The 12,429-nt window shown below is 38.9% G+C and overlaps 1 protein-coding gene and 1 pseudogene across 2 annotated transcripts in view; both read right to left on the bottom strand.

Annotated features, from left to right (window-relative positions):
* LOC114618480 (ATP-binding cassette sub-family A member 3-like) overlaps nucleotides 1-12,429 on the bottom strand; it is a 187,718-nt gene that overhangs the window by 25,277 nt on the left and 150,012 nt on the right. The gene's annotated exons all lie outside the window — the stretch shown is intronic.
* Nucleotides 8,767-10,566, bottom strand: LOC114618481 (annotated as a pseudogene).

Below are 12,429 nucleotides of genomic sequence, written 5' to 3'. Positions count from 1 at the left end.
TTTTTTGGATGGAGCCCTTTGAAACCAAAAGTCTTCAATTTTTATGAGATATGTTTATTTTTTCCTTCTTTGTGCTTTTTGGTTTCTCATTCATTAAACTCAATCTCATGTTGTTAAGATTGTACCTCTAGCCCTTCCGCCCCTGCCTGGTCCTTTGGGCTGGAGCAGACACAGAGTCGGTCTGCTCCTGTCCTGTGGAGAAACTGAATCCTGAGTCATCGAGGAGCCACTGCACTCAGAGCAGCTGAAACTGAATCCTGAGTCATTGAGGAGCCACTGCACTCAGAGCAGAAGGATTTCCAGATCCAAGAGGTGGCCTGAGTCCCAGGAGTTCTTCCACCCAGGAGATTAGGAGCATAAGACCACAGAGACATCTGGACTCCGAGGAGCTCTGCAACAAGCAAGATAACTCCAGTCTTACACAGTGAGGGCAGGTAACACTAGAGTTAACCAGATGGTGAAAGGCAAGTGCAAGAACATAAGCAACAGAAACCAAAGTTTCTTGGCATCATCAATACCCAGTTCTCCCAATATAGCAAGCCCTGGACACCCCATCACACCTGAAAAGCAGGATTCAGAATTAAAATCACTTCTCATGATGATGATAGAGGATTATAAGAAGGAATTAAGTAACTCCCTTAAAGAAATACAGGAGAGTATAAGTAAACAAGTAGAAGCCCTTAAAGAGGAATCACAGAAATCCCTTAAAAAATGCAAGAAAACACAAAGAAGGAATTAAACAAAAACATTCAGGATATGAAACTGGAAATAGAAACAATAAAGAAAGCTCAAAGGGAGACAACCGTGGAGATAGAAAACCTAAGAAAGAGATCAGGAGTCATAGACGCAAGCATCACCAACCGAATACAAGAGATAGAAGAGAGAATCTCAAATGTAGAAGATACGGTGGAAAATATTGACACAGTTGTCAAAGAAAATACAAAATGCAAAAAACTCCTAACTCAAAACATCCAGGAAATCCAGGACACAATGAGAAGATCAAACCTAAGGATAATAGGTATAGATGAGAATGAAGATTCCCAACTTAAAGGGCCAGTAAATATCTTCAACAAAGTTATTGAGGAAAACTTCCCTAACCTAAAGAACAAGATGCTCATAAACATACAAGAAGCCTACAGAACACCAAATAGACTAATTATTATTATTATTATTATTATTATTATTATTATTATTATGTTTCTAGTTTCTAGCCATTACAAATAAAGTTCCTATGAACATAGTGGAGCATGTGTCCTTGTGGTATGGTGAAGCTTCTTTTGGGTATATACTCAGGAGCAGTATAGTAGAACTATTTCCAATTTTTCTTAGGAACTATCAGATTGATTTCCAGAGTGGTTGTACAAGATTACAATCCCATCAGCAATGGAGGAGTGTTACCCCTTCTCCATATCCTTCTCTAGCATGTGCTGTTGCTAGAGACTTTGATCTTAGCTATTTTGATTGGTGTAAGGTGTAAGGAATCTCAGGGTCGTTTTGACTTGCATTTCCCTGATGACTTAAGGATGTTGAACATTTCTTTAAGTGCTTCTTGGCCATTCGAGATTCTTTTGTTGAGAATTCTCTGTTAAGCTCTGACTTCCCTTTTTTTTTCTTCTCGAAATTGGGTTATTTGGTTTGTTGGCACCTAACTTCTCGAGTTCTTTATATATTTTGAATATTAGCTTTATGTTGGATGTAGGGTTAGTAAAGATCTTTTCATAATTTGTAGGCTGACATTTTGTCCTACTGACAGTGCTCTTTGCCTTACAGAAACTTTTGGTTTCAGGAGGTCCCATTTAGCAATTATTGATTTTAGAGCCTGAGTCATTGGTGTTCTGTTCAGGAAATTCTCTCCTGTAATAATGTGTTCAAGGCTATTTCCCACTTTCTCTTTTATGAGATTTAGTGTATCCAGTTTTATGTTGAGGTCCTTGATCCACTTGGACTTGAATTTTGTGCAGGGTGATAAATATGGATCTATTTATATTCTTCTACATGCAGACATCTAGTTAAACCAGCACCAATTGTTGAGATGCTTTCTTTTCCCCATTATTTGGTTTTAGTTTCTATGTAAAGAGAAAAATCAAGTGTTCATAGGTGTGGGTTTATTTCTGGGTCTCCAATTAGATTACATTGATCAACTTGTCTGGTTCTGTACTAATACCATACAGTTTTTGTCACTATTGCTCTGTAGTAGCTTGAGGTCAGAGATGGTGATTCCTCCAGAAGTTCTTTTATTGTTCAGGTTTGCTTTGGTTATCTTGGATTTTTTTGTTTTTCCATATGAAGCTGAGAATTGCTCTTTCAAGGTCTATAAAATTTTGATGAGGACTGCATTAAATCTGTAGATTGCTTTTGGTAAATGACCATTTTCACTATGTTAATCCTACCTACCTATGAGCATGGGAGATCTTTCCATCCTCTGATATCCTCCTCAATTTCTTTCATCAATGACTTGAGGTTCTTGTCAGATAGGTCTTTTACTTGCTTGGTTAGAGTCATGCCCAAATATTTTATATTATTCATGGCTATTGTAAAGTGTGTTGTTTTCCTAACTTCTTTCTCAGCCTTTTTATAGTTTGTATAAGGAAGGGCTACTGATTTCTTTGAGTCTACTAAGGTGACTTTATGTCTCAAATCCAAGGGCACCCACACTTGTAAAGGAAATTTTATTAAAGCTCAAATCAGACATTGAACCCCACACAATAGTAGTGGGGGACTTCAACACCCCACTTTCACTAATAGAGAAACAATGAAACTAACAGATGCTATGAACTATATGGATTTAATAGATATCTACAAAACACTTCTCTTAAGACGTATGTATTTACAGTATAATTTTTCCCCTCAAGAGTTTCTTTCAATGTAAGCTATAAATTTTGATATGTTGTTTCATTCACCTATTTTCTATTTTCTCTTTTGATAGTTTCTTTAAAATTATGATTCTTTAAGCTTGCAGTTTAATTTCTATATATTTATAAATTTTCAACATTTCTTTATTATTAATTTCCAATTTCATTCTGCTACTGTTACAGAAGATATTTTATATAACATCAGTGTTTTCAAATGTATCTAGATTTGTGGTTTAAACTGTGATCCTGGGAATTATTGCATGTAAGCATGTATTCTGTCATTGCTAGGTGGGGTGTTCTACATAGAATTGCTAGGTTCAGTTCATTTAAGACGTTATTTATATATCTTGTGCTCTACCTAACATTGAGTATAGAACACTACAGCTGGGTGTAATGGCACATACCTTTAATCCCAGGACTTGGTAGGTAGATGCAGGTAGATGTTTGTGGGTTTGATCAAGGCAAGCCTAGTCTACATAGTAAGCTCCAGGACAGTCAGAGCTACAAAGTGAGATGTTTCAAAACCAAAGCAAACAAAACTAAACTCCAAATAAACAAACAAGCATACAAACAAACAAAAACTATGGGGCACTAAAGTCTCCAGCTATTAGTATATATCTAATATCTTTCCTTTATTTCTACAGTTTGCTTAACATATTTTAGTGCCATGTTGCATTTTAATATATAATGAATGATGTGAAACCTTTATCTATATAAAAATTTGCTTTTATACCTCATACAAATTTTGAGTTACAATCTACTTTGCTTTATATCAGTATAGTCAGTGAAGTTGTCCTCTGACTTTTATTTGCAGAGAATTATTTTTTCCATTTTTATTTTTTATTTTTTAAATTTTTGTTTTTGTTTTTGAGACAGAGTTTCTCATATAGCCCAGGCTGTCCTGGAACTCACTTTGTAGACCAGGCTGGCCTTGAACTCAGAAACCTGCCTGTCTCTGCATCCCAAGTGATGGGATTAAAGGTGTGTGCCATCACTGCCAGGCCCATTTTTATTTTTAATGTATTTGTATCTTTATCTCTAATATGATCCTCTTAAAGACAGCCTATACTTGCATTATTAAAACTACATCCTGACTACATACGCCTTTTCATTAGAGTATTCAATTAATTTATATGTAAATTACATCTGTCAGTTGTCAGTTTTTCATTTGCCTTCTATGTCATATTCTTTTTGTTCTTCAGTTATTCCATTTTTGTCTCATTTTCTAGGTTTTTTTTTTTTGTAGGACAGTTTAGTTTATTTCTTATTTCTGTGGGTGTTACGTTCTAAGTGATCACCATGAGGACTGCAATACTGTTTGTGAGATTTCATTCAAAAATTATTTTCTTTTCTAAAAAAGATTTTATTTTAAGTGTTTGTGCATGCATGTGTGTACGTGAATGTGTGTGTGTGTGTGTGTGTGTGTGTGTGTATACAAGTGAGTGCAGGGATCAGAGGTATGGGACTCATGTGGAACTGGATAGAGTAAAGGCATCTGTGAGCTGTTTAATGTGGGTGCTTGGAATAGATCTTGAGTCTTCTGGAAGAGCAATATGGGCTCTTAACTACTGAGCTATCTCTCAAGGCCAGGATTGCAATTAACATTAAAACTTACATGAAGAAGGAGGAGGGGTAAGGGGATGGGGGTTCCCGGGTGGGTGGGGGGATGGGGTAAGGGGATAACATATGAAATGTAAATAAAATATCCAATAAAAAAAACTTACATGAAAAAGATTAGTTTGAATTGATATCAATTTACTCTTAGGAGTACACACTCTATTCTTATACAGTTTTATAAATCTCACTTCATGGCTGGGTATGATAGGTCATGCCTACAATCCAAACACTAGGAAGGTAGAAGCAGGAGGAAAGAAATTCAGGGTCATCCCTTTTTATGCAGTGAGTTCAGTGCTGCCCTGTGCTACATGACAACCTACCACAAAGAACAAAGAACCAAACTAAACCAAACCACACAAAAACACACAAACAAAAGTCTTAAAGTGTTCTTCTGGGACAGATTACCAGCTTGGCTGCTCCTTTGAAGACACCACAGTCTTAAGGCCTCCAGGAGGTCCACTGCACACAGGGCAACTGGTAAGGGACCTTCCATAACAGTCACAACCGCTGCAGATCTGGAGAAGCCCAGTGGTCTTGGGACCCATCACTCCCCAAACCCCTTGCTCCCCGAATTCTACTCCCCTTCTGGCCAGTGCCTCCTGCCGGGGCAGATCACCAGTTGCCTGCTCTTCTGAAGGCACCACAGTCTCAAGGTCTCCAGGAGGTCTGCTGCATGCAGGGCAACAGTTTTCCTGCACACAGGGCAACTGATCTCACAGTCTGAAGGCCTCCCAAGAGAACAGCTACATGCAGGGCAACAGCTTGACTACTCCTCTGAAGACTCAACAGTGTGATGGCCTCCAGGTGATCTGCTGTAGCCAGGGCAACAGATCAGAAGCTTGTCTGCTCCTCTAAAGACCCCATAGTTTAAAGGCCCCACAAGAAGTCTGCTACTGCGAGGGCCACAGGCCTATCAGGAGACCAGAAGCAACCCAGGGAGGCACCAGACAGAAACACCCAGACCAGCTAACACCAGGGATAACCAGATTGTGAGAGGCAAGCAGAAGGCCATAGGCAACAGAAGCCAATATTCTGTTCTCCCACCACAGCAAGCCCTGGATACACCAGCACATCTGAAAATCAGGAAGCTGACCTAAAATCCTATCTCATGAATATAATCAAGTCCTTTAAAGAGGATATAAATAACTCACTGAAAGAAATACAGGAAAACATGGGTAAACATGTTTAAGAAGCCCTTAAAGAGGAAACAAATTAATCCCTTAAAGAAATACAGGAAATCACAATCAAAACAGTTGAAAGAATTGAACAAAGTGGTCCAAGACCTAAAAGTGGAAGTAGAAACAATAAAGAAAACACAAATGGAAACAACCCTTGAAATGTAAAACTTAGGAAAGAGGTCAAGAATTACAGATGTAAGCGGCACCAACAGAATTCAAGAGATAGAAGAGAGAATATCAGGTGTAGAAGATACCTTAGAAGAGATTGACACAACTGTCAAAGAAAATTCAAAACATAAAAATCTCCTAACCCAAAACATCCAGGAAATCCAGGACACAGTGAAAAGGCCAAATCTAAGAATAATAGGAATAGAGGAGAGCAGATGATTCACAGCTCAAAGGACCCAAAAACATCTTCAACAAAATTACAGAAGAAAATTTCTCCAACCTAAAGAAAGAGATGGCCATAAACATAAGAGAAGCCTATAGAACACCAAATAGATTGGACCAGAAAAGAAAATCCTCCCATCACATAATAATCAAAACACTAAATGCACAGAACAAAGAAAGAATATTAAAAGCTGCAAGGAAGAAAGGTCAACCCACATATAAAGGCAGACCTATCAGAATTACACCAGACTTCTCAACAGAGACACTAAAAGCCAGAAGATCCTGGACAGAGATCATACAGACCCTAAGAGAACACAAATGCCAGTCCAGGCTACTATACCTAGCAAAACTCTCAATCAACATAGATGGAGAAACCAAAATATTCCAGGATAAAACCAAAATTAAACAATATCTATCTATATCCAGCCCTTCAGAGGATTCTAGAAGGAAAACTCCAACACAAGGAGGGTACCTACACTAAAGAAAAACAAAACCAAGATATTAATCATCTCACAACAAAGCCAAAAGGAGAGAATCACATGCACATAATGCCACCACCACCAACAAACATAATAGGAGCTAACAATCATCTGTCTTTAATATCTCTCAATATCAACAAACTCAATTCCCCTATAAAAAGACATAAGCTAACAGACTGGATACACAAACAGGATCCAGCATTTTACTGCATAAACGAAGCATACCTCAATAACAAAGATAGACACTACCTTAGAGTAAAAGGCTGGAAAAAAAAGTCTTCCAAGAAAATGGTCCCAAGAAACAAGCTGGAATTGCTATGCTGGGGCATCAAGCCTTCACAGGACCAAGGGCAAACCCCTTCAGCTCCGTCAGTCCTTCCCCTAACTCATGATTGGGAAGAAACTTTACTAAAGCTCAAAACACACATTGCACCCCACACAATAAGAGTGGGAGACTTCAACACCCCACTCTCACTAATGGACAAGTAATTGAAACAGAAACTAAATAGAGAAGCAGTGAAACTAATTCAGGTTACGAACCAAAAGGATTTAACAGACATCTACAGAACATTTCACCCTCAAACAAAAGAATATACCTTCTTCTCAGCACCTCGTGGTACCTTCTCCAAAACTGCCCATATAATTGGGCACAAAACAAGCCTCAACTGATACAAGAAGATTGAAATAATCTCATGCATCCTATCTGATCACCATGGAGTAAGGCTGGTTTTCAATAACAACAAAAACAACAGAAATCTCACATATCCATGAAAACTGAATAACTCTCTACTCAATGATAACTTGGTCAGGGAAGAAAAAAAAAAGAAATTAAAGACTTCCTGGAATTCAAAGAAAATAAAAACATAGCATACAAAAAACTTATGAGACACAATGAAAGCAGTGCTAAGAGGAAAATTCATAGCACTAAGTGCTCTGGTAAAGAAATTGGAGAGATCCTACACTAGCAACTCAACAGCACACCTGAGAGCTCTAGAACAAAAAGAAGCGAACATACCCAAGAGGAGTAGATGACAGGAAATAGTCAAACTCAGAGCTGAAACAACCAAATAGAAACAAAGAGAATGATGCAAAGAGTCAACAAAACCAGAAGCTGTTTTTTTGATAAAATCAACAAGATAGATGAACCTCCTAGCCAAACTAACTAAAGATCCCAGAGACAGTATCCAAAGACTCAAGAAGCTGAAGGGGTCAACCAATCAGATGCCCCAGAGCTCCCAGGGACTAAACCACCAACCAAAGAGTACACATAGGGGGACCCATGGCTCCAGTTACATATATAGCAGAGGATTGTCAACCGGAGGGGAGCCCCTGGTCCTGTGGAGAATTGATGACCTAACATAGGGGAATGCTAGGGCAGTGAGGCAGGAGTGGGTGGGGGAGCACCCTCATAGAAGCAGGGGGGAAGGGATCATTGGATAGGGGGTTTGCTGGGGGGAAACCGGGAAGTGGGATAACATTTGAAATGTAAATAAATAAAATAACCAATTAAAAAACCATCAATAACAACAAAAAAAGTACAAGCATTGCAGAGATTACTAAACACAGTTTGAACATGTTTAAAAAAAAAGGTGTTTTTAAAAGAAAGGTCTTTGATTCCTTATTAAAACACTATATTGCGTTCTGAAAAAAAAGTATTTTCTAATGATCCTTATGCTCTCAATGGTTATCTGTTGTAATATCCCCTTTTCATCTCTTAATTTCTAAATTAAAATCTTCAATTTTGACTTAATTTGGATGAGGATTTGTCAGCCTTGTCTGTATTTTCAAAGAACCAACTCCTTCCTTTGTTGGTCATTTAAACTTAATTTCATCTCTGATATTTATTATTTATTCATGTTTTCATTTGGGGTGAGGCTTGCTTATCTTTTTTATTTTTTACCCCTTGGGGTGCATCATTAGGTTATTTACTTAAGATTTTTTTCTTAAGTTTATTAAAAAATATAGGCACTAATAGATACAAACTTTTCACTTATAATGGACTTTGCTGTATCTCAAAGGCTTTGGTAAGTTATATTTTTATTTGCTTCTAGAAATTTTTTTTATAATACAAAGAAAATATTTTTATTTGTGTATCAAGGACTCTAAGATTAACAGTTGATGTCAAGACACAAAAAGGCCTGAAAAGCGATAGACAATCAACTTCCCTTGATTATTTTAGAGCATCTGATATGCTCCCAACTGAATCTTAAGCATGATGTGTTTGGGTGACAGGATTATGGTTCCTTTATATTAATCTTCAGCATCTTTCTTTTTCTTTTTTTTCTCTGGACTAGGAACTGCTGTGCTGGTACATGGCTCTTCCTCGGAAAGTGGCTCTTCCTTTATGTGTTTCTTTTTATTCTTCTTCTTTTTCTTCTTTACAGTTGGCTCCTCTTTTACTACCTGTTCTTCCTCTGCCTCCTCCTCCTCCTCCTCCTCCTCCTCCTCCATCTCCTCCTCTACTTCAGCTTTAATTTAAATCATGGCTTTTTTTTTTTGCTTTCTTTTCAGTAATTTCATCCTCTTTATCTACCTCTTCTATTTTGCGTTTTTTTAGAACAAGTTGGAAGTGTGGAGTCACCAGAGGGATCGTAAGTCTTCACTTCACTTTTGTGTTCATACTTTTCTGCTTTTGCTAATGCCTTTCCTGTTCCACTTATTTTTCTTATCCCTCTGTCCTCCAAAACCCTCAATCTGGCCTCTAATTTGGTTCTGTTCTCAACTCCCATTGCAGAACTGGAATCTTCACCAAAAGCATCATATCTGATAGCCAAAACAGTTTTGGCTGCCAGCATTCGAGAAATCTTTCCTTTGTGTTTGGGACTTGTCTGGCCTACAAGAAATGCATGATAAATAAGCCCATATTTTGGTGTATCTTGTCTAGATTTGAGGGCCCTGAAAAGTGCTTTTTCTGATCCAAGAATCTGGACTGTAGAAGCTGCATGCTTGGCCAAATTCAAAAGAGAACCTGCACGAGCAATAAGCCATGCTCCAACTAACTCTCCAACCATGACTGTAACGTTAGGTAAAATGGCCATCATTCAATTTTGCAGATATTCATATAGCTGAGTTCTATATTTAGAAATTTCAATTACCTGAGTACATGGATATAGAATGTTGCAAATATCTTCTTCAGAAACCTCGGTTCCCATCAATATCTCTGCGGCTGCTTTCACTTCTGCTTCTACTTCCTCAGACAGCATTTCAGAAAGAGAGGCAGATGCATAATTCTTCCTGTCCCCAACTTTTTGTTAACACTTGCAGTATGTCAAATTACCTGAAATAATTTTCCCTAACTCAGGGAAATGCCAGCCATACCATTCCCTACACTGCATAATGTAGTTGTTTAGTTCTTTATCCAAGTCATCTAACAAGGAAATTGCCTGAACAATCATTGTGTCCACTTTATCAGCACTGAATTTCAATCTGTATCAAGACAGGCTGTGGGCCAATCCAAGACACATGGCTGCCATCTCACGTGGTTCTACCCCTGGAATCAAGCCATCCATTTGCGATCTGATTCCTCTCATAAGTTCATTAACAACAGGACTATGGATACAGCTGAGATTCAATTTTTCCTTTATGACCCCTCCTAGTTTAGCATCAGCTACAGCCAGAGGTTCATGGGCTTCTTTTACTATTTTCTTCAAAACTTTCTTCAGCTGCTTATTGATTTTGCCTTCCATCAGAGCTGTGAATGCTTGGTCCCTTGTAGAACAGCTTTTACTGAATTGTGCTTCAGCATTAGGCTGTTGGTTTCCACAGGGAGATCAATTTAACCACTTGTCATCTCTCATCACATGGGGAAACCAACCCTATGGTGAAAAAAGCTAACTCAATGTTGTCTCAGTGGTAGTGACGAATGGGTTAGATCACTGCTAATGCTTCTGCTGTATCCTGAAATTTCTCAAAATGTTTTAGCTTTACTATTTTATTCGCTTTCTCTGGAGTTTCAAATTCTTTCCACAAACTATCAACCTCTTGAAGTTTTTTCTCATTCAGAACCTTAAAGATGGTGTAGCCAACGGACGTTTCAAACAGGACCAACATGGTGAGGCTAGGTGAGGGTGCTACGGCGGCTATTACACCACTGCAAAAGACTAACTTTCGGCCACTGAAGGCCTGCTAGGCCTCAGACTCGGGGGAGCACAAACGCCCTCGCCTCCCCGCAGGCAGGCAGACCACGTTGCTTCTAGAAAATTTTAATTCCCTGTTTGAGTTTCTCAATGATTCACTCGTTATTTAAGCATTTCACGACTCAATGATCATTTAAGAATATCAATCTCCTTGTATTGTATAGTATTTTTGTTGTTGACTTTTAATTTTAAAACACAAGAGCTTGTTTTGATCCTCTTACATTTCTTTTTTTTGATATTTTATTTACATTTCAGATGTGATCCCTTTTCTCCATTTCCTGCCCACCCAGGGACCCTCTATCCCATCCCCCTTCCTCCTGCTTCTATGAGGATATGCCCCCACCCACCCACCCACCCACTCCCACCTCCCCACCCACGAATTCCCCAACAATGGGGCATCCAGCCTTCACTGGACCAAGGACTTCCTCTCCCACCTATGTCCGACGAGGCCATCCTCCCCTACATATACAGCTAGAGCCGTGGGTCCCTGCCTATGTGCTCCCAGGCTAGTGGTTTAGACCCTGGGAGCTCTGGTTGGTTGGTATTGTTGCTCTCCCTATGGGGCTGCAAACCCTTTCAGCTCCTTCAGTCTTCTCGCTCACTCCTCCATTGGGAACCACATGATCAGTTCAATGGTTAGCTGTGAGTAGCCACCTCTGTATATTTCAGGCCCTGGCAGATCTCTAAGGAGACAGCTATATCAGGCTCCTGTCAGCATGCACTTCCTGGCATCCACATCAGCTTCTACCTTTGATGACTGCACTTGGGATGGATACCCTGATGGAACAGTCTCCAGATGACCCCTCCTTCAGTTTCTGCTTCACACTTTGTCTCGATATTTGCTCCCATGAGTATTTTGTTAATCCTTCTAAGAAGGACCAAAGCACACACACTTTGGTCTTCCTTCTTCTTGAACTTTATGTGGTCTGTGAATTGTATCTTGAGTATTGCAAGCTTTTGGACTAATATCCAATTATCAGTGAGTGTATATCATGTGTGTTCTTTTGTGATTGGGTAACCTCGCTCAGGATGATATTTTCTAGTTCCATCCATTTGCCTAAGAATTTCTCAAATTCATTGTTTTTAATAGCTGAATAATACTCAATTGTGTAAATGTACCACATTTTCTGTATCCATTCCTCTGTTGAAGGACATCTGGGTTCTTTCCAGCTTCTGGCTATTATAAATAAGGCTGCTATGAACATAGTGGAGCATGTGTCCTTGTTATATGTTGAAGCATCTTCTGGGTATATGCCCAAAAGTGGTAGAGCTGGGTCCTCAGGTAATGCTATGTCCCATTTTCTGAGGAACCACCAGACTGATTTTGAGAGTAGTACCAGCTTGCAATCCCACCAACAATGAAGGAGTGTTCATCTTTCTCCACATCCTCACCAGCATCTGCTGTCACCTAAGTTTTTGATCTTAGCCATTCTGACTGGTGTGAGGTGGAATCTCAGGGTTGTTTTGATTTGCATTACCCTGATGACTAAGGATACTGAACATTTCTTTAGGTGCTTCTTGGCTATTCGAGTTTCCTCAGTTGAGAATTCTTTGTTTAACTCTCTACCCCATTTTTAATAGGGTTATTTGGTTGTTTGGAGTCTAATTTCTTGAGTTCTTGGTATATATTGGATATTAGCTCTCTATCAGATGTAGGATTGGTAAAGACCTTTTCCTACTCTGTTGGTTGCCATTTTGTCCTATTGACAGTGTCCTTTGCCTTATAGAAGCTTTGCAATTTTATGAGGTCCCATTTGTCAATTCTTGATCTTAGAGC

Source organism: Grammomys surdaster, unplaced genomic scaffold (assembly GCF_004785775.1).
Source record: "Grammomys surdaster isolate TR1022 unplaced genomic scaffold, NIH_TR_1.0 142, whole genome shotgun sequence".
Classification (NCBI taxonomy): Eukaryota; Metazoa; Chordata; class Mammalia; order Rodentia; family Muridae; genus Grammomys; species Grammomys surdaster.
Note: the sequence above shows the minus strand (reverse complement) of the source record. Positions and strands in the feature narration are given on the sequence as shown.